The sequence below is a fragment of the Erpetoichthys calabaricus genome, chromosome 4 (assembly GCF_900747795.2).
Source record: "Erpetoichthys calabaricus chromosome 4, fErpCal1.3, whole genome shotgun sequence".
NCBI lineage: Eukaryota > Metazoa > Chordata > Cladistia > Polypteriformes > Polypteridae > Erpetoichthys > Erpetoichthys calabaricus.
In genome coordinates, this window is record NC_041397.2 from 271,466,330 (window position 1) to 271,486,329 (window position 20,000).

The 20,000-nt window shown below is 37.4% G+C and overlaps 1 protein-coding gene across 1 annotated transcript in view; it reads right to left on the reverse strand.

Moving 5' to 3' along the window:
• The window catches only part of zgc:113337 (uncharacterized protein LOC503741 homolog), a 67,429-nt gene that overhangs the window by 8,014 nt on the left and 39,415 nt on the right, over window positions 1-20,000 (reverse strand). The window contains exon 7 of the mRNA XM_028800795.2: window positions 1,412-1,454. The gene's annotated coding sequence lies outside the window, so the exon portion shown is untranslated. The remainder of the gene's footprint in view (window positions 1-1,411; window positions 1,455-20,000) is intronic.

The window sequence follows — 20,000 nt, forward strand, 5'->3', positions numbered from 1 at the left end:
CGCTCCTAATCTGCGAGCTTGACAACTACTGAGGCACACAAACACATATTTAATTCTTACAGAAAGTATATTGGTAACCATTTAGTTTAGGTACTGCAAACATGCATCTATTACTCATTTACTCCTAGTAGCAAAGGCCTCTGTTGGAATAAAGTGATCATTAATCTTTGAACAACATGACTTACTAAAGCAATCACTTTGACGGTGGCTTTAGCGAGATATTTTTCTCCGGATATTACTTCAGTATAAGACCTATGATGATCCCTCATATTCACAAGTAACTTTATCTGTGTATCAGAAGCTCTTAATATGCCACACAGCACAGAGAACCTTTGTACTGATGTTTTATAAGGGTAATTAAGACCAGAAGAAGTCTTTGTTAAGGTCCTCTTACATAAGAGTAGGCGAGTAATAGATGCATTTTAAAGTACCTAAACTAAAGTTTTACGAGCATATCAAATAAAAGCACAAAAGCATAACTAAAATTATCAATGTTTAAATGCATCCCAAATCATCTCAAGGCTGTGTTCAAACAAGAGTTAAACATTATATTCTAATTTTATTCTATATTCTATTTTTAAAGTTATCCATAGAACGTTCTAGAGAAGATTTACATGTGTCTTTTGATTAAATAATACTTAAAACTGGAATGCTGGAACTCAATAAAAGCTAAACATGTATGTCTTAATTGTTTAAAAGTATATCTGTAGGCTGCACAGCTTTATAAATACAGGACTGCACACATGGCATGAGGTATAGAGCTCTGAAGATCTTTTAGTTACAAAAATTAGATAAACACGTTACACTCTGGATATTCTCTAGTGTCATTATAAAAAAAGAGTTTCAATGAAATTATTTTATTGAGTTAGCAGTACAGCTACAGTAAACATTTCAAGGCACAAGGCCATAGATCTCTAATTTTCCTCTTTTAGGGAGTGCTCTGTACTTTTCTAATGGATAAAGATGATGAACATTTCAATCAGATACTTAACTTTTTATCAGAGTTCAGTTCTTTAGTGCACAATAATTTATTCATAAATCATTTTGAACATTGCATCTTTGATACAACAAATTATACAACAAATTAAAATGAAACAACAGTCTTCTGTGTTATTTCTTGTTCTCCTAGTATTACTATATGAAATTATCTGAGCTGATTCATTCATTTTGCTTATTTATGTTGTTAAACCTTGTTAAAATTAAAATATATTGTTAACGGCATCACACACAAGGCCGGGTTACTATTGTACATTCTCTTATTACATGGTCAATTAATAGCTAACAATAAAATGAGATGTGGTAGAATCAGGGCATCTGCAGGAAAGCCTGCATAAATATGGAGAGAACACACACAGTTCCCAGGCTAGGGATTGACTCAAGGCTGCAGGAGCTGTGGGATGGCGATACTTACCAGCATATCACTGTACTGCACCCGGCTGATTATACTGTGAAAACTAAGCAAAACGTGCATAGAATCAGTCAAGAAGCAAATACATTTTAGTACCACTGAATGTTTACAGTATATACAGTTAGACATTTACTGTACAGTACATATATACTGAAAAAATCAATTTCAAACATTTTCACTTGATTTTACCAAAATTCCATTGGGAACCTAAATATTCAAGGAGTTCAAAGCATTTTAATTATGAACAGGAACAGGTTACTCCCTGCCCAGCATTTCCTGTGAGACCAGTAAATCCTTCAAGGCATGGAGTTATACGTCTTTGTTTTATCACACATTCTTTTTTGTGAGAGTTATAATAGCATCTCAACTGAAGTCCCATGAGCAGAAGGCCACTTTCTTGTAATGAGACACTTTGACTAATATATACTTGACATACACAAGTCCCTACAGAATCGCTCATACATAAATAGGCTATTAAACCTTAATGCTTAACCAGAAATAACATAAACAAACCGAACAATATTAAAGAGCAAACTGAGAAGATGGGAGGAGTGTCACACAATTTGTAAACTCTACAAAGAAAAGACAGGAATAAATGACAGAAGGAAGGAAATACACACAAGAGGCCATTTCAATTTGAAGCTGCTTCATATGAGAAATGAATCACACCATAGTGGAGATATGTGGATTACAACACAAAGGTGGAAATGTACAGGAAAGATCTTGGGAGAATGTTAAGTGAACAACTCAGACAGAGTAGCCGGGAAACAAAATACTAAACACAATTATCAAAAAGCAAGTATAGAATGAGATGTCATGGTGGCAGTTGGCTTTAGTTACTCAACTTGTGCATGAATCCAAATGAACTGCGTAACACAAGAACAGGAAATGAATGAAGAAGATAATAATCTACAGTTTTTCTAACTCTAGATGTCAAAGTGCTGGCCAGAGTGAAAGCTTCTTGTTTCCATGTTATGTAATAAACAAAATGGAATTCATAATACAAAGTTTAATGAACTGTTAGGAATTTTTTTTTTTTTTCTTTTTAAATTGTCTTCCTTTTGAGTCATTCTGGGATGTGTATATGTATTTATTTATTTGTCTATATATTTATCTATTTATGTTTTTAAAGAGCTTCTGTAAAAAGCCAGATGTGCCCCCTGTGGACAAATAAAGTAAAATAAATAATTTTTGGGAGTCCCTATATAATTTTGTTTATCATGGGCATTATTGTTGACTGTTTAGGGGATGCATTGTAATTTGTATTGATGTTGTTTTTAAATGCAATAACAATAAAATATCTATCTATCTATCTATCTATCTATCTATCTATCTATCTATCTATCTATCTATCTATCTATCTATCTATCTATCTATCTATCTATCTATCTATCTATCTATCTATCTATCATAAGCTATTTGGATGTCTGCTTGTTTGTTTATCTGTTTGTCTGTTTGCCTTCTTTTTCTTCTTCCTTTGGCTGCTCCCATTAGGGGCCACCACAGCGGATCATCTTCTTCCATATCTTTCTGTCTTCTGTATCTTGTTCTGTTACACCCATCATCCGCATGTTCTCTCTCATACTAAACTATTTTTACAACATTTTGCATGTGCATTGCCGTTGGTGCATCTTAAAATACAGGCTATATAGCATGTCTGGTAAAGGGGACGTAATGCAAGGGGAAAATCTCAAAAAGCAGTGTCAAAGCACATAGTACAATTCTAATCAGGCAACAGGACTGCACAGGGGCTGATGGGAGGAAGCCTTCAGTACAGGCAAACTTTTGTAGTGCCCGAAGAGCAGTCTCATTTAAGGCACAGCCTATTCTTTTCAACTGTTTTGGATAACAGTTTCATAGTGTTACTAGATTACAGCTTTTATCTAAAAGTACATCTAATTGTCATATTGTGAGTTCTAATTATATATTATATTATTATTATATTATTATATATTATATTATACTGCGGTGGGTTGGCACCCTGCCCAGGATTGTTTCCTGCCTTGTGCCCTGTGTTGGCTGGGATTGGCTCCGGCAGACCCCCGTGACCCTGTGTTCGGATTCAGCGGGTTGGAAAATGGATGGATGGATGGATATTATATTATAATTGTGAATTTCCCCTTGAGATTAATAAAGTATCTATCTATCTATCTATCTATCTATCTATCTATCTATCTATCTATCTATCTATCTATCTATCTATCTATCTATCTATCTATCTATCTATCTATCTGATTAGCCATGTTAAATTTCCAAAAGAAGGTTTTACTGTATTTATTTATATCCAGGCAACTGGACTTTGGTTAGTAGTGAATACACTTTTGTTATTGTTATTTTCACCAGGGCATATTCACTTCAGAGGAAAGAAAATATTAAAAGCAATGTTATGGCAATAAATTATAAAGAATAACTAATTGTAAAGGAGAACTTATTCAAGATTTGGAGCAAATATATAGTACAGTATTCTAAAAGACATGATCAAACATGGGGTTTTCACATTCTGTTCATGTCTGTTTTTCTTCAGGATCAATAATTTTTGTGCTAAGTTGAATGATTGGTCTGTGTTGGTTAAGTATGAGTGATGTGCATGTCCTGTGATAAAGTGGCACCATGTCCAGGGCTTGTTTCCAGCTTATGCCCAGTGATGCCCATGATAGGTACCAGTTCCTCCTGACCCCAAACTAGATAAATAGGTTTGAAAATGGTTGATGAATGGGTTTGATTAAATCATAATAGAAATTAATTACTTCATTGTGAAACCTTCTTCATCTAACTGAGGGTCACAGGGGGTCAGAACCTTTTTTTTCTTTGTACCCAGTGTTGAAAGAGCCCTGGACAGGGTGCCAGTCTACTGCAGGATCAACTCGACACACACTCACACCAGACCTGTTTTGAAACACTTAACCTGGTCTTACTTTGGAGCCGGAGTTCCCACAAGAAAACCAACGTAGACGTGGGCAGCGCAAACTCAAGATTCTCACTTGGTGAAGTATGTGGCAAATACAGTCATACACTACATAAAGGAGAGCAAAAATAATAATAATTTATAATGATGCAATAGAAAGATGCAGAGGAATGTTGTTTTTTGTGTGCATGATCTTCTCATATCAGTGTTTGTTTTCTCAGGTAGACTTCAGTTATCTTCCACATCCCAAAATTGTCCATCTTAGCTAAACTGATTAAACTAATTTGGCCCATTGTGAAAGAGTGAGGCCACATACTCTATGTGATCATGCCATGCGATAGACCGGTGTCCTCTCCAGTGCTGGGCCCTGTCATGCAGGATGTGATAAATACAAAGACCCTGTGACTTTATAATGTAAAAAGCAAGATAGAAAAGTCAATGGATGGATTGTTATACAGATATACAATATTTAATGCATATTTTTAATTTTTATATAGTGTCCATTGCAATAAATTATCACAAAGTCCTGAACATTCTTCTGTTGTGTGCCACAGAAAACAACTGAAAGCTGCCAGATGTGCACAAAAGCTAACATTCCTCTCTGGGAATTACTCCCAAAGTGATCCGTAAGAAGAGGAAATTAACCAAAAACTGCACCATCTATCACTGCACTGCAAGTGAACTGGCGTTTCAAATTCTGTTTTAGGAATCTACTCTAAAATAAGAAATATTTATTTAATTAAATCAAAGTCAAGCAGAGGGGTCAGATATGAAAGAGCAAATCAACAATAACGCATTACAGGCGGACGTTAGCAATGCCACATTCTGTTCTGTCCCACGGCTTTGCATTTGAAGTAAGACACATTTGGTTTATCTTTTAGAAATGATGCAGCTGTCTCAGTGTTTTTGACAAATCTGAGTTGTGATTTCCATTGAGTGAAAACAGAAGCTGGGTGCGTTCTCTCTGAAGCCCGTCTTTTGGCATTGTTCATGTTGCCAGGCTGCTGTTTTACAAAACAGAGAACCTTTTCTTCTAAGCACGGATGCACTGGCCTGATGCCATCACCGCTACCCTGTAATAATACTACTGCTCTAAAGCACACACTGAATCAAAGGTTTTCTTTTTTACTCATTCTTCACCAAAAAAAAAAATTACAAACCTGCAAAAGAATGTATAGCAACTAAAAAAAACTGTTTCATACAGTCACAAGTATTTCTTAACTGACAGTTTCTCAATAATAATATAGGCTCTATTGTTATTCTTTATTTAGCTGAATGAAACAAAAAATCAACTTCAGAATAACAAGCATGGCCACCCTACATCTATGCCACACAATGCTCCTGCTGTGGCTGCAATGGAGACGGTGCTCGTTCTTGTAAAGTCAACCTTCAAACATATGGAGAACTAAGATTAAAGTTAAAGGAAATGAGACAATGCTTAATGATCAAACATTTTTGAAAAGAGCAGGCAGGTATGAGTATCTGTAGCAAACCAAAAGGTTGTTACCAATTATATAAACCAACCATCCTTTCATCCATTTTTAAAACCCTCCTACCAAAATTTTATGATGGTGGGCACAACTGGAACATATCCTGGCAGCACAACACATCTCAGGGCACTTTCACACGCCTTCTAAGTCACATTGTGGAGCGCTTGGAATATAATATTCATATTGCTATATATGTAGAGGACTCAGTCTACCAGGCTTCTATATTAAGCTTTGCTATTTCTTCTGGTGGTACTATTTAATATTTATTTTCCCAAAAATATTTTTTTTTATGTAATCATTTACCTTTATTGTTTAGTTTTCTGGAGGGTATACATTTTTTAGCAAATCTTCATATTTTTCTTTCTGTGTAGCACAGAGACTGGGCTATAACCCATTAGTTTGCTTGTTCTGTTCTCACAACTGTCTCGCTGTTTGGCACACTCTATGTCACTCAACCTGTCATTGCCCCAAGTGTGGAAATATACAAACTAATGTACTACATGCTTTGGGGTTTTAAGTCACTTCGGACAAAAAAGTGGAATAGAAGAAAAATAAAAAGGATATAATTCTTACAATGAACATGCAAATGGGCAACAATATTAAGATGAATCTATTTGGGGTTGTTTACTATAATCCATCCATTTTGTAAATCTACTTTTTCCATTACTAGATGGGAGTCTATCTAAATAAATTTTAAGGTAGGAACCAACCCTGGAGAAGATGCCAGGCTCTCACTGGCACACTCACACACGCACACTGGGGACATTAGAGTCTCCAATCAACCTAAGATGTGAGTCTTGAGGAGTCCCAGAAGACAAACCACAAATAAATGACTTTCCATTTTGGAACCATTTTTTGACACCACTATGCCAAGTATGACAGATAATGCAAACCGTAAAATTACTTCTGCATTTGATTTCCTCACACAGTGCGGAAAAAGAATGACTTATTTTGGTTTATCTTAATTTGATTATCTTTCCTTATTGTAAGAAAAACTTTTCAACCATGCAATGACTTTCCTCACTCCTCACTGTGCTAATTTTTTCACCAATAAACTAACCACACACATTTATGATAAAAGAGCCGGAGGGTGCAAACTCCATCGAGCAGGACGGCAGTGCTAGCCATGACAGCACCATGTCTCCTGTTGCAAAATGCTTCCATCTATTCTTGAGATAGAAAGCTTTGTGTATTGCTAAAAAAAGGATAATTGATCCAGAAGCAACAAACAAAGAATTTTAAATTGATTCCTTTCACAGAAAACAATACATCTTTAAATAAGTGTGCACTCTGTAAATCACTTTTCAGGAACAAGTATCAATTATCTAGCAGAAAAAATGCAGTTTCAAAACAATACCTAATTGGGTTTTAAATTAAGGTCAAGTTATTTTTATCTTTTTCTTAAAATATGCCTGTATGATAGAAAAAGAGTTTTGCTTCATCACAATGAAATTTCTGTTTGCATATATTTTTTTAACTTCTCACTTATGTATTGGATGCACACAGAAAATCCATAATGAGAAAAGAACTGAAGCCAAACCTAAAACTGGGAGCATTTCAGTACTCAGAACAATGACTTTAATTTTCATCAAGGCTTCCTGGCATTCATCTTTATTACAGCAAACCTATTGTGTTTATATTGTGGTAAGAATGTGACTTAAGTGTGAGCAAACAGTAAAGTTAATCACAGGGGGAAATTCTAAACATTGCTTAGAAATTCTGAAGCCCAAATGCACCTGTTAAAAGCTGTTGGCTTTTTGTTTGTTGAATACCATCATGCATCCAAATATACTCTCAAGCACATATGCCATACGGGACTTAAAAATAATAAAACAGAGGTAACAATGGTCCACAGCAAGTTAAGAAATCATTCGTTCATTAAGAAATGTAGGACAAATAGCTCCATTGGGACATTACAAAGATCAGGACTTCCTCTAAAACAAATGATCAGGTAATAAGAGGGTTACCACAAGGCTACAGGCAGCCTGCTGAGATTTTTATGCACTACAGAGTTTACAAAGAATGGTATGATAAAAATAGAACATCTAGCAAGCGGCACTTACGTCAAATGTCAGTAATGACTGACCAGACTATTTCGAGCAAACAGAAAAGCCACAAGTGCTCAAATAATAGCTCTTTACAAAAGTCAAGTGCAGAAGGGTATCCCTGGATGAACAACACAACAGAGGCGAAAACCATGTAGGATTTCACTCTTGTCCTCTGAGAGCAGGAATATAGATTTACAGTAGGAATGTAATTGTGAAAACTAGATGGCTGGAAAACTGTTACCTGTTCTGACAAATCCCAATTACATGCAGATGGTAAAGTCATAATTTGACTTCAAGAAAGCATTGTGTTTTGGTGGGGATAGTGTCTGGAATTTTTCTGAGGCACATGTTGGTTCTTTCTCCATACATATTTATATTGGCTCTTCCATTAATATTCATACAAGTATCCCTTTTTTTGCACAAATAACTGATATTTTGTACTGGTTGCTATTTAGTTCTATTTTTACACTGTGAGATAGAAAGCATTTTACTTTTCCCAGACAAAATATTTTGTGCATGATATCCCCACAACACACCAAGTACTGCATTCTATGTCATTGCTCAAAGTAGAAACAAAGCCCTGAGAAGTTTCATATGATATAACATGATGGACATGTTTTATGCATATCCCATAAGGAAACAGATAACAAAGGGAAAATGTGCACTGCTATGCTGCCATGCACAGCCAATGATATGTTTGTTCACAATATGTATTTGATGTTGTTTTGTGATCTTGTTTTGTAATCTCTATAAAGAACCTCAGGATTACATTTTTGGTATAAATTCTTTCCCTGTTTTCCTTTTGCTGAATACTTTCATTTTAATGTCACAATGTCATCAGCAAACATCATAGTCCACGGGAACGCCTGTCTAATCTTGTCTGTCAACCTGTCCATCACCATTGCAAATAAGAAAGGGCTCAGAGCCGATCCCTGATGTAATCCCACTTCCACGTTGAATGCATCCGTCACTCCTACCGCAGACCTCACCACAGTCACACTTCCCTCGTACATATCCTGTACAACTCTTATGTACTTCTCTGCCACTCCCAACTTCCTCATACAATACCATAACTACTTTCTAGGCATCCTGTCATATGCTTTCTCCAGGTCCACAAAGACGCAATGCAACTCCTTCTGGCTTTCTCTAAACTTCTCCATCAACATCCTCAGAGCAAACATTCCATCTGTGGTGCTCTTTCTTGGCATGAAACCATACTGCTGCTCACTAATCATCACCTCACTTCTTTACCTAGCTTTCACTACTCTTTCCCATGTGTTTGTAGTTATGTGGTAGAAGGTGGTGAAAGTCACATTTCTGTTTTGGACTAGTCCATTATCAAAGACTCCAAAAAACTCATAATTTAGGAATCTATGGCAAGCCGAATTAACATTTAGAGATATCTCAAAATGAATTTCAGATATCTTAAATTGTAATTTACTTTTTTAAATTATATGAAACTTGCTTTGAGATATCTTAAAATAATTTCCTTCACATTTTAAGATATCTGCAATATATTTTGAGATATCTCAAATGCATTTCAAGATATCTCAAATACATTTTCAAATATCTCAAAATAAGTGTGTCTGCATTTCAAGATATCTCAAATGAATTTTCAGATATCTTAAATTGACCTTTCATGCATTTTAAGATATTTCAAAATCATTTCCAATAAAACTGCTTTTTATTTCAATGGAACTTCTTGTTTATTATAAGATATCTTAAAATGTATTTGAGATATCTTGAAATGAGCAGGAAGTGATGTTGAGATATCTGAAAATGGACAGGAAGCTGTTTTGTGATATCTAGAAATGTATTTCAGATATCTTAAATTGTATTGTAGGTATCTGAAAATGCTATTGAGATATCTTGAAATAATTGAGTGTCCCTTTAAAGATATCTTAAAATGCATTTTAGATATCTTGAAATACAGTAATCCCTCACTTATCGCGGGAGATAGGTTCCAAGGCCGACCGCGATAACTGAATTTCCGCGAAGTAGGGACACCATATTTATTTAATCATTTAACGTGTATTTGGATGTTTTTAAACCCTCCCTGTATTGTTTACAACCCACCCTTTACTCTATTAATAACTGGTGCAACTGCTAAGCAATATGAAATCGGTAGATAAGTTTACACTTACTGTATAGCAAAGTACACATAGCTATATATGACGTGATGATGGTGATGAATATGCTGCGCGGTAAAAATGATGACGATGAAGGTGATGATCCCCTGAATGCAGTAGCAAGAGCATGTTAATGCTGAATGAGTGAGATGAGACTTCCTGGTTAATGCAGCACTCTGTCGCTGAGCCAATCAGCAGCACACAGGAACTTAATTGCGTGCTCTGATTGGGTAGTTTCTCAGCCATCCGCCAATAGCATCTCTTGTATGAAATCAACTGGGCAAACCAACTGAGGAAGCAAGTATCAGAAGTAAAAAGACGCATTGTCCGCAGAAATCCACGAAGCAGCGAAAAATCCGCGTTATATATTTAGATATGCTTACATATAAAATCTGCGAAGTCATGAATCCTTGAAAAGTGAACCGCAAAGTAGCAAGGGATTACTGTACATTGTTAGATATCTTAAATGGAGCAGAGACCCATTTTAAGATATCATGAAATTAATTTTAATATCTAAAAATGTATTTTAGATATCTCAAACAACAGTGAATCTTAAGTTATCTTAAATGCTTTTTGAGATATCTTAATTATATTTTGAGATATCCTAAAATAACTTTCCACTCATTTTAAAATATCTCAGATTCATTTTGAGATATCTGAAATGCATTTTCAGATATCTCAACATAACTTCCTGCACATTTTAAGATATCTCAAATATATCACCCTGTATATATATATATATATATATATATGTGTGTGTGTGTGTGTGTTTGTGTCTTTTGTTTGTAACATAAGAATTTCTTTGTTTAATGTTCACATACACTATGTACACATGAGAATAAACTTGAACAATCAAAAATATCAATGGGAAACAGCTGACCTGACCTAATATGAAGATAGAAGGAAACTCCACACAGACCTGTTGATGAATTGCAAACTCTACAGAGAAACTGCTTTGGCTAAGAGGCCTTTCTCTCTTTTTCAAAGACTCCTTATGCCTATTTAGTGAATTCTTACTTAAGTTTGTGACACAAGTTATCCATATTTGCATGTGGAGCCCTTGTGGTCCATCCATCCATCCATCCATTATCCAAACTGCTATATCCTAACACAGGATCACGGGGGTCTGCTGGAGCCAATCCCAGCCAACACAGAACGCAGAAACAAATCCCGAGCAAAGCACCAGCCCACCGCAACGCAGACACACACACCAAGCACACACTAGGGACAATTCAGGATCGTCAATGCACCTAACTTTGGATTGTGGGAGGAAACCAGGGAGAACATGCAAACTCCACACAGGGAGGACCCGGGAAGCAAACCCAGGTCTCCTTATTGCGAGGCAGCAGCGCTACCACTGCGCCACCGTGCCGGCCTGTCCTTGTGGTCCCACTGTTTATATCCCAAATAAAAAATAGACCCTTCTCTATAAGTTGTTATACTTCATAAAACATATAACGTACAGTATCTTAAAACATAATTCTATGCTTTACAATATCAATTATCTTTTTTAGTACTGGAAGGTGATTTAAAAAATAAAGAAATTTAGCTAGCTCTGGAATTGGCTTCCACCCATCTATCCATTTCTTGAGCCAGTTCAGGGAGGCAGATAACAGAATTCTGTTCAGTCAAATTAGACACAAAGCAGTAGGTAACCTTGGATGGGATTACAGTGCATTGCTGGTATTTTCATTTACGCAGATAAAATGTGTAAGTTACTTTGAATAAAAGTTTTTCTTCACCTAAATCAGTCCACTTTAAGTTAAATAGCATTGTTCACAGTGAAAATGATCATAAGTATTTTACAAAAATGGTACAGGTGAGGGGACACTGGTGCACGCTTGTTGTTGCCGCTCCTCCCTGTTAACAACACTTTTCGCAAAATTCGCCTTAATTTTACACTTTCTTACGCTTGTTTTATTTCTTTTATTGTACGTATAGTTCATGGATACAGCTGACTCGAATTGTATGGATTTGACTTAATATTTACAGATTTTATGGACTCTACTTTGACTGGGAACAGCTGAGTCTGTGGATCACGGGATGAGAACCTACGAACATTTCTTTGTACCTGGCAATCTAGGACCTCGGGATGATCTGTCTCCGTTATTATATTAAATTCGCCATGCGGATCTGCTCCCATTTCATCTTACAGTACTCTACGACTGGGAACTGATCTGATATTCATACTAAACTGGCTTATGGTTCCGGGGCAATCACGCCTCAAATTACCAAACGTTACTGCTTGTGGCTGTGTATTGGAACCTCCAAATCCTGCTACCTCCTTCTGCTATGCTTTCTGCTGCTTGCTATCGCCGCTCACCTACGCTACCACACCCGCCTGTCCTACCGGTTCAGCTGTGCTGTGCTGCTTCTCCACTGCTATTCAGATAAGTATTGCCCAGTATCATGTTAAAATACTCTCATGACAAACTCCTTCTTATTAAACAGTTTGTCCAGAGCAAATGGTCTGACTGGAACATCCTAAAGGACGCCAGTATTTTGCAGCGTCCGAAATATATACATCGCGGGTCAGGTCGCCGCCACCGCCGGGCTGCGAATGATAAGACCACCGGCAGCATTTGCTCAGGAATACGCCGTCCTTCTCATGACCCAGGAAATAGAAGTGTCAGTGTGCCAAATTTACATTATGTGGAAATAAACCCTGATCGTGGCTCTGTGCAAAAAGAAGCCTCATTAACTAATATTGCACTATTTAACTCGAGGTCTCTTAATGGTAAAGCATTGGTTCTGTCAGAATTCTTCACTGACACCAAACTTGACATTCTGTGTTTAACGGAGACTTGGCAAAAACTGAACGAATTTACGTCTCTCATGAAGGTGACTCCAAATGGTTTCACTTTCCACACAGAGCCTCGCAGCTCAAGACAAGGCGGTGGGCTTGCAGTAATTGTCAGAGCAAACTTAAACATTAAACGAATCCCAATTGACTGTCCATTGTCTTTTGAGTGCCTGGCTCTTAAACTAATAACGAAATCAGGTCCTGTCTCACTCATTGTTCTTTATCTTCCTTCAAAATACAATGCATCCTTATCCGATCTGATTGAACTTTTGACCCACCTAAGCTCTTACTCCCAGAGAATTATCTTTCTTGGTGATTTCAACATCCATATTGACATCCCCACATCTAAACTGAGAAATGAATTCCTATCCTTACTGGACTGTTTTGACTTGACACAACATGTTGATTTTCCTACCCACTCTGGTGGTCATATACTGGACCTGATCTGCACTTCTGGACTATCTGTTGCCAACATTTACAGCACTGATTTGGGACTCTCTGACCATAAAGCAGTATTTTTCACTGTTTCACGGCCTTTCCCTCCTCTTGTAAACAACAAATCTCTTACAGAAACCTTAAAATATCTGTACCTCTATCCTTTCTGATCTTTTACTGTCTTCACCTTTTCCATCAACACTAGATAGCCTTGTTGACCACTATAACTCAGCCCTTCATTCAGCATTAGATAAAACAGCTCCTTTAAAACATAAGGAGGTTTCCTTTAAGCATTCAGCTCCTTGGTATAACTCAGAATTGCGATCTATGAAAGCAGCTGGCCGACGCCTTGAGAGAATGTCACGTAAGACTGGCCTCATCGTGCACATCCAGGCGCTCTCTGACCACCAAAGAGCTTACAGAGAAGCACTAACTTCTGCCAAGAACACCCATTACGGCATAATAATAGAAAGTGGCCACAATAATACCCAAGGGTTTTGTTCTCTGTAGTTAAGAAACTACTCGAACCCGCATCTGGCCCAACTACCTCTTCTACTGAAGAGTGTGAGGAATTCCTCCACTTTTCCGTAACAAAATTAAAGATCTAAATAATTCAACTAACATAAATACATCATCCATTTATATCTCTCCCCGTTTTCCCACTCCATCCAGTCACATCTGCGTTTGTTAATAACCTGCTTTGTAAGTTGAGGCCGACTACTTGTGTACTGGACCCCATCCCCAGCACACTACATAAATCCTGCCTTCATGCCATAATCCCGACTGTTACAACAATAATAAACACATCCCTTGACACTGGCTCTGTGCCGCTCACTTTTAAAACCACTTCTGTAACCCCAATGTTAAAAAAGTCTGGTCTTGATGCTGACAATCTTAACAATTTCTGGCCTATTTCCCACTGTCAAAAGTTCTTGAGCATGTTGTAGCTTCCCAACTCACCAATTACCTAACCTCTAATAATTTGATGGAACCCTTTCAGTCTGGTTTCAGAGCACAGCACAGCTGTGAAACTGCTCTGCTACGGGTAACCAATGATTTGCTTATGGCAGCAGACTCTGGACAAACCAGCATATTAATTTTGTTAGACCTCACTGCAGCATTTGACACTGTCAGACATGACATTCTACTGTCCAGAATGGAGAACATGCTGGGTATCTCTGGCACTGCCCTCCAGTGGTTCAAGTCCTATCTGACTGATAGGCAAGAGTTTGTTAGTCTTGGCAACAGCAGATCCAGCTCAGCACCAGTCACACAATGAGTTCCTCAGGACTCTGTCCTCTGTCCTCTGCTTTTCTGTATTTACATGCTTCCCCTTGGCCATATTATCCGTAGCTATGGACTGGGTTATCATTTTTATGCAGATGATACTCAACTCTACTTCAATGTTAAAAGTGGAACTTCATCAGAGCTTTCTCAGCTCACAACCTGCCTCAGTAAAATTAATACCTGGATGGAACAGAACTCTTTAAAATTAAATTGCAACAAAACTGAACTCCTGCAAATTGGGACTAAAATGCAACTTAATAAAATGATCTCCTTCCCAGTCTGTCTTGGCGGTGATCTCATCAGACCTGCCTCTACTGTAAAAAATCTTGGTGTCATTTTTGATTCCTCCCTCTCTTATTCCGCCCACATAAATCACATTAAGAAACTTTTTTTGCTTTCACCTCCATAACATATCCCGTGTTCGCTCCTTCCTCTCCTTCTCTAATGCTGAGAAACTTGTCCATGTTTTTATCACATCCTGCATTGATTATTGTAATTCCCTACTGGCAGGTGCTCCTTCTAATCTTGTATCACAGCTCCAGCTTATTCAAAACTCAGCTGCAAGAGTCCTTACTCAAACCAGCAGCAGCGAGCACATCACACCCATCCTGCTCCGCCTTCACTGGCTCCCTGTGTCTTACAGAATCAAATATAAAATATTACTAATAACCTACAAAGCCTTAAATAACCTCGCGCCAAACTACATCAGTGACCTTCTCCATCACTATGTGCCTGCCCACCCACTAACGTCCTCTGATTCTGGCAACCTTGTTGTGCCCCACACTAATCTACACTCCATGGGTGACAAGGCCTTCAGCTGTATAGCGCCCAGACTCTGGAATGACCTACCGAAACTAATCAGATCAGCTGACTCCATGAATTGTTTTAAAAAACAACTCAAAACTCATCTGTACAGAAAGGCTTTTAGCTCTACTTGACTTTATTACCCTTCTCTCAGTTTACTTCTCTGTCAAGATACTCATGTAACCTGTATGTGTGTGTGCGAGACCATCAATTATGTTGTCTGTTTTTTTTCAGAATTCACTGTCTTAATCTTCTTTATTTATTTATCTGGTTTGTACAATGCTATATACTGTATACGCTGCCGTTCTTTATTATATTCTGTAAGTGCCTTGAGTATGGGAAAGGCGATATATATAAATAAAATGTATTATTTATTATTATTATTATTAAATGTGGTGTTGTCTTGGTCATTCTGATATTCTCCGCATTGCTTTATAATAATTTCATACATTCAAAGTCTGTGAATTGATTAAACCTGTTGGCTCTATACAATGGTTTGTGATCTTTCTAATTAGTAAAGAACTGGATTTCACTAAATGGTTGGTAGTAATGGCCTGCCTAAGTAAGCCCAGCAATTCTTGCTATTTTGGCAGTGCTCTGAAACAGCAGCTTATTCCATTATCCACTGTTTACTTGACTTACTGTTGTTTGTACAAATCCCCTGACTTACAATATGTAATACTCACACGTTGGCTTCTTAAATAAAGATGTCAGAAACAGGTTGCTAATTGTAAATCTCTCCTTTCCTACTTCTAATGAATGCCTACATTCTATTTATATGCTTTTCCTGGTAGCCGGATGAGAGTCATTTTCCTACATGCTGAGCTGTTTCCTGCTGCCCAGTACAGTGACCTGCATTCACCATCAGAACTCCATTACCTTGTGAGATGTCTAACTGGCTTTCCATCTGCACACAGCACAATGATGACTAGCCACTTTACTGATGCGTTCTAAGTGTCATTAACACCAAAAGAAGCCTTTGTTAAGGTCTTGTTACATAAGAGTAACTGAGTAATAGATACATGTTTGCAGTAGCTAAGCTAAAGTTTTACCCTTACCCTTAAGTCTGTAAATAATATTTTGTCAATGTGAATTACTTCAAAGTATATACTTGGAAAAAAAATAAGCTGTTTATTTTTGTGTGTTATATTCAGTATTCTAAATCAGGGGTCACCAAATCCAGTCCTGGAGGACCACCATGGCTGCAGGTTTTCATTCTATCCCTTTTTTTTAATGAGTGTCCTATTTGTTCTTTTGAATTCATTTTTCTTGAATTGCTTTTTTAAGATTTGTTCCCCATGAATTTCTTCATTGTTCCTCTGAATTGCTTCATTTCCTTCCTTAAATGGCACCCAAACAGAAATGAAATGTGAAGTGAGGGAGCCAACAGAAGACCAACTCATTCAGGGCCTCAAACTCCAACCAGTTTCACTCCAACCAGTTCCTTAATTAGACGCTGCTTCTTGTTGTTAATTAAACCTGTTCTTTAATTCTGTGGCTTGTTGCTGCTCTTGTGGTGCAGACATTTCCAAAATTGTTGATTTTCCCTTTCTAAGAGCACTGTTAAAATGTTTTGGGGACCTGAGTAGATTGACATTCCTAAGACCTTCATCTTTCTTTATTTTCAGATATCGTATGATGGACACCAGATGTTTTGGTTCATTTTGTATCTCATTATTATTTGGCTGCTAATTAAGGATAAAGAAACAATTAAGGGGTCTGAGTCTTCAAGAGTAAGTCAGTTTAACTTAGTTCAAAAGAAGTTAATTAGCAGCAAAAACAGGTCACTCATTAAGAAAAGGGTCAGAATGAAAACCTGCAGCCACAGTGGTCCTCCGGGACTGGAGTTGGGGACCTTTGTTCTAAATTACAGAAAAACGACAACGCTCATTTTGGCATAAATATTTCTGTTGAGACATTGCCAAGGGCCCCCTCTCCCTTTGTTTCACATCCTCACAAGGAGTGGCTGGCCATGACCTGTGGCCTCCAAGTCTGTAAGTAGCTCAGGCTCTACATGATAAGGATGTAAAACTGTGAGGTGCAGGGTCCTGAATGATTTCTCTGCACATCATGGGTTAATTTATTTGACAATAATAAAACAGCCTCGTGTTAATGTGAGTAGATATGTGCATCACTGTGTCCTACGATTTACTGGTTTTCACCTCCAGGAATGCTACAGTAGATGCTTGCATCAGATGTGGCCAGGATCCTTGTGATTTTGAATAGGAATTAGTAGATGAATCAATTAGGTAATCAAAAAATAATAACCTAATTTTAAAAATCAATGGTCATAGGTTTCCAAGTTGCATCAGGCATAAGGCATTAACCCTTCCTTGCCATTGCCCTGGGCTATCCCAAGGGTCATGCGGGCACCCACCCAGGATCAACAGTCATCCTAACTTGCGCATCTTTCAGAAATGAGAGGAAAACTGACATACCCAGTGAAAAAAAAAAACCCACACAGACACTTGGAAAATATGTAAGTGCAACATCTACAGTCATCTAGCAATTTATTCAAACTCAGATACAGGAGGCAACTGCTTTTACCGCTGAACCATTTCTATTCAAATTATAATAGGTGTTTTTTTGTCAATAATAGACCAGGTTTTAAAACAAGGCCACTACAAATGTATAGCCACGTTGAAATCTGATAAGAATAAATGGAAATGCATGATAAACACATCCTTTGTCAGTTCAATGACCTGGGAGACAGCTGGAGCAAGTGTTTTAGCAGGAAATGTGAGAGAAAAAAGGCACCCTGGAAAACTTGTGTTTTTTTTATAAACTGAAAGCTGAAGTCACAGCAAACTGAAAATACCGTAATGGAAGGTAAAATCAAACTTAAAAAGAAATAAATACAAACATCTTTACTCTAGCAAAAATATGTGGGATGTGAGAGTAATGGGCCAAAAACATGCAAACTCCACACAGTCAGAGCCCAGGCTGAGATTCAAACCTACAACTGAAAAGCTGTGAGACAGCACGGTAAACCCTGGTGACACTGAGAATAAGCACACATTAGCCAATGAAATACAGCATTTTATAAAGGAACTAGTCAGTTAGCTGTCCATTTACGGAACAAAATGCATAATCCATTTGTACAATTCAGCAACACGTTCAAGACAGAAAAAAAACCCTGGGCAAGGAACCAGGCCGTTGCAAAATACATTCACTGACACACATACAGTACATTCTTTTATAGGGTCCACAAGAATTTCTTCTGTTTAAATTGAATTCATTTTAGAGTCCACCCTGAATCTAACTCACACAATCACTGAAAATCTGTCAGGATACATGGAGCACAATAGTGAGGAGCCTTTCGTACGGTTAACACCTTCACTCTTTCTTATTAAATCTCACACACTACCTACGGTTGTATGCCATTGTCTACAGAACATTGAATGCTTTATGACCGATGTAGTGAATACTATTTACAGTAGGTTTGAATTAGCTTGTGCATATTTGTGTTGTATTTTTGTTTGCTAGTTGCTACATTAGAAGCTATATTTTCTGATGTGACTAAAACCCAAGAGTTTGCATCCTGGGCGTCCTGTAGACTGACTAGTGTAACATTTTAAAAATGAAAAGTCACGTTACTGTAGCAGACTTCTTTCCTTGATCACAATACACAATGACTGCTTATTTGTATTTCTGGAGATACTAGGGGGCTCTGCCCCCTGCTCGCTTCGCTCGCCAACCCCTGGTGTTGGGAATGACAAAGAGCGTGATGTATGAATGAGATACAGAATAGTGTGAAGGTGTAGATGATGCAAATAGAAAGCAAACAATAAAGTGTGTGGCACAGTGTAAAGTTTTATTGGAAAATTTCTTTGTACACGCCGTTTAAGTGTAAAAAGTAATTCCAGGTCAGAACTTGTAATGTCAATGAAGATGGTTATTGTTGTGATCAGAGTCAAGTTTGTCAGAGCTTAGAAAGAGTTTTGTCTCTCCAGGAAGTAATGCAATGACTTGGGTATTTATGTTTTCCACATTAATATTTTTTGGACATAATATAGTGCGTTGTGTTAAAAGGGGCATTTGGTCTAATGAGATTGCTGTTCCAAATCTCTCTGTAACTAAGTCATCGCAGATAAAGGCTTGAGGAATTGTAATAATATGTGGGTGAAGTCCATCTGTATTGGTGAGTGTACCATCTCTCAGTTGTAATAAGCAATTGTTATGATCTGGTTCTGGACATCGTGTCTTTTTTACTAACTGTATCTTTTGAAAGCAATGCCAATTGTCTGCGTATTTTAAGGTGCACTGAACAATAGCTGAGTGCATGGCATCTGGAAGAATAGCTAATCACTGTCTAAAATCTCCTCCTCATAAAAGTACCTTTCCTTCAAATCGAATATTATTATTCATAAACGTTTGTAGAAGTTTATGAATAGTGTTGAGTAAGTGACTGGATGCCATTGTACATTCATCAATAATTAACATTTTTGCAAGACGGATGTCACGTGCAGTGCCACTGTTAATGTTCATAGTGGATACCGATTTGTAGGATCTAATGCAGTTGATAAAGATTTCACTTTCAGGTACATCGTTAGTTAGAAGCTTCTGTAGATATTCAGGATATGAATGTAAAGGAGGCAGTCTAATTTGACCCTTTTGACAACAACGTGTAAATGTATTACTTGTATTGCCAGTTGTTTCTTCAGGGAAGTGAACTGAATGACAATGATTGC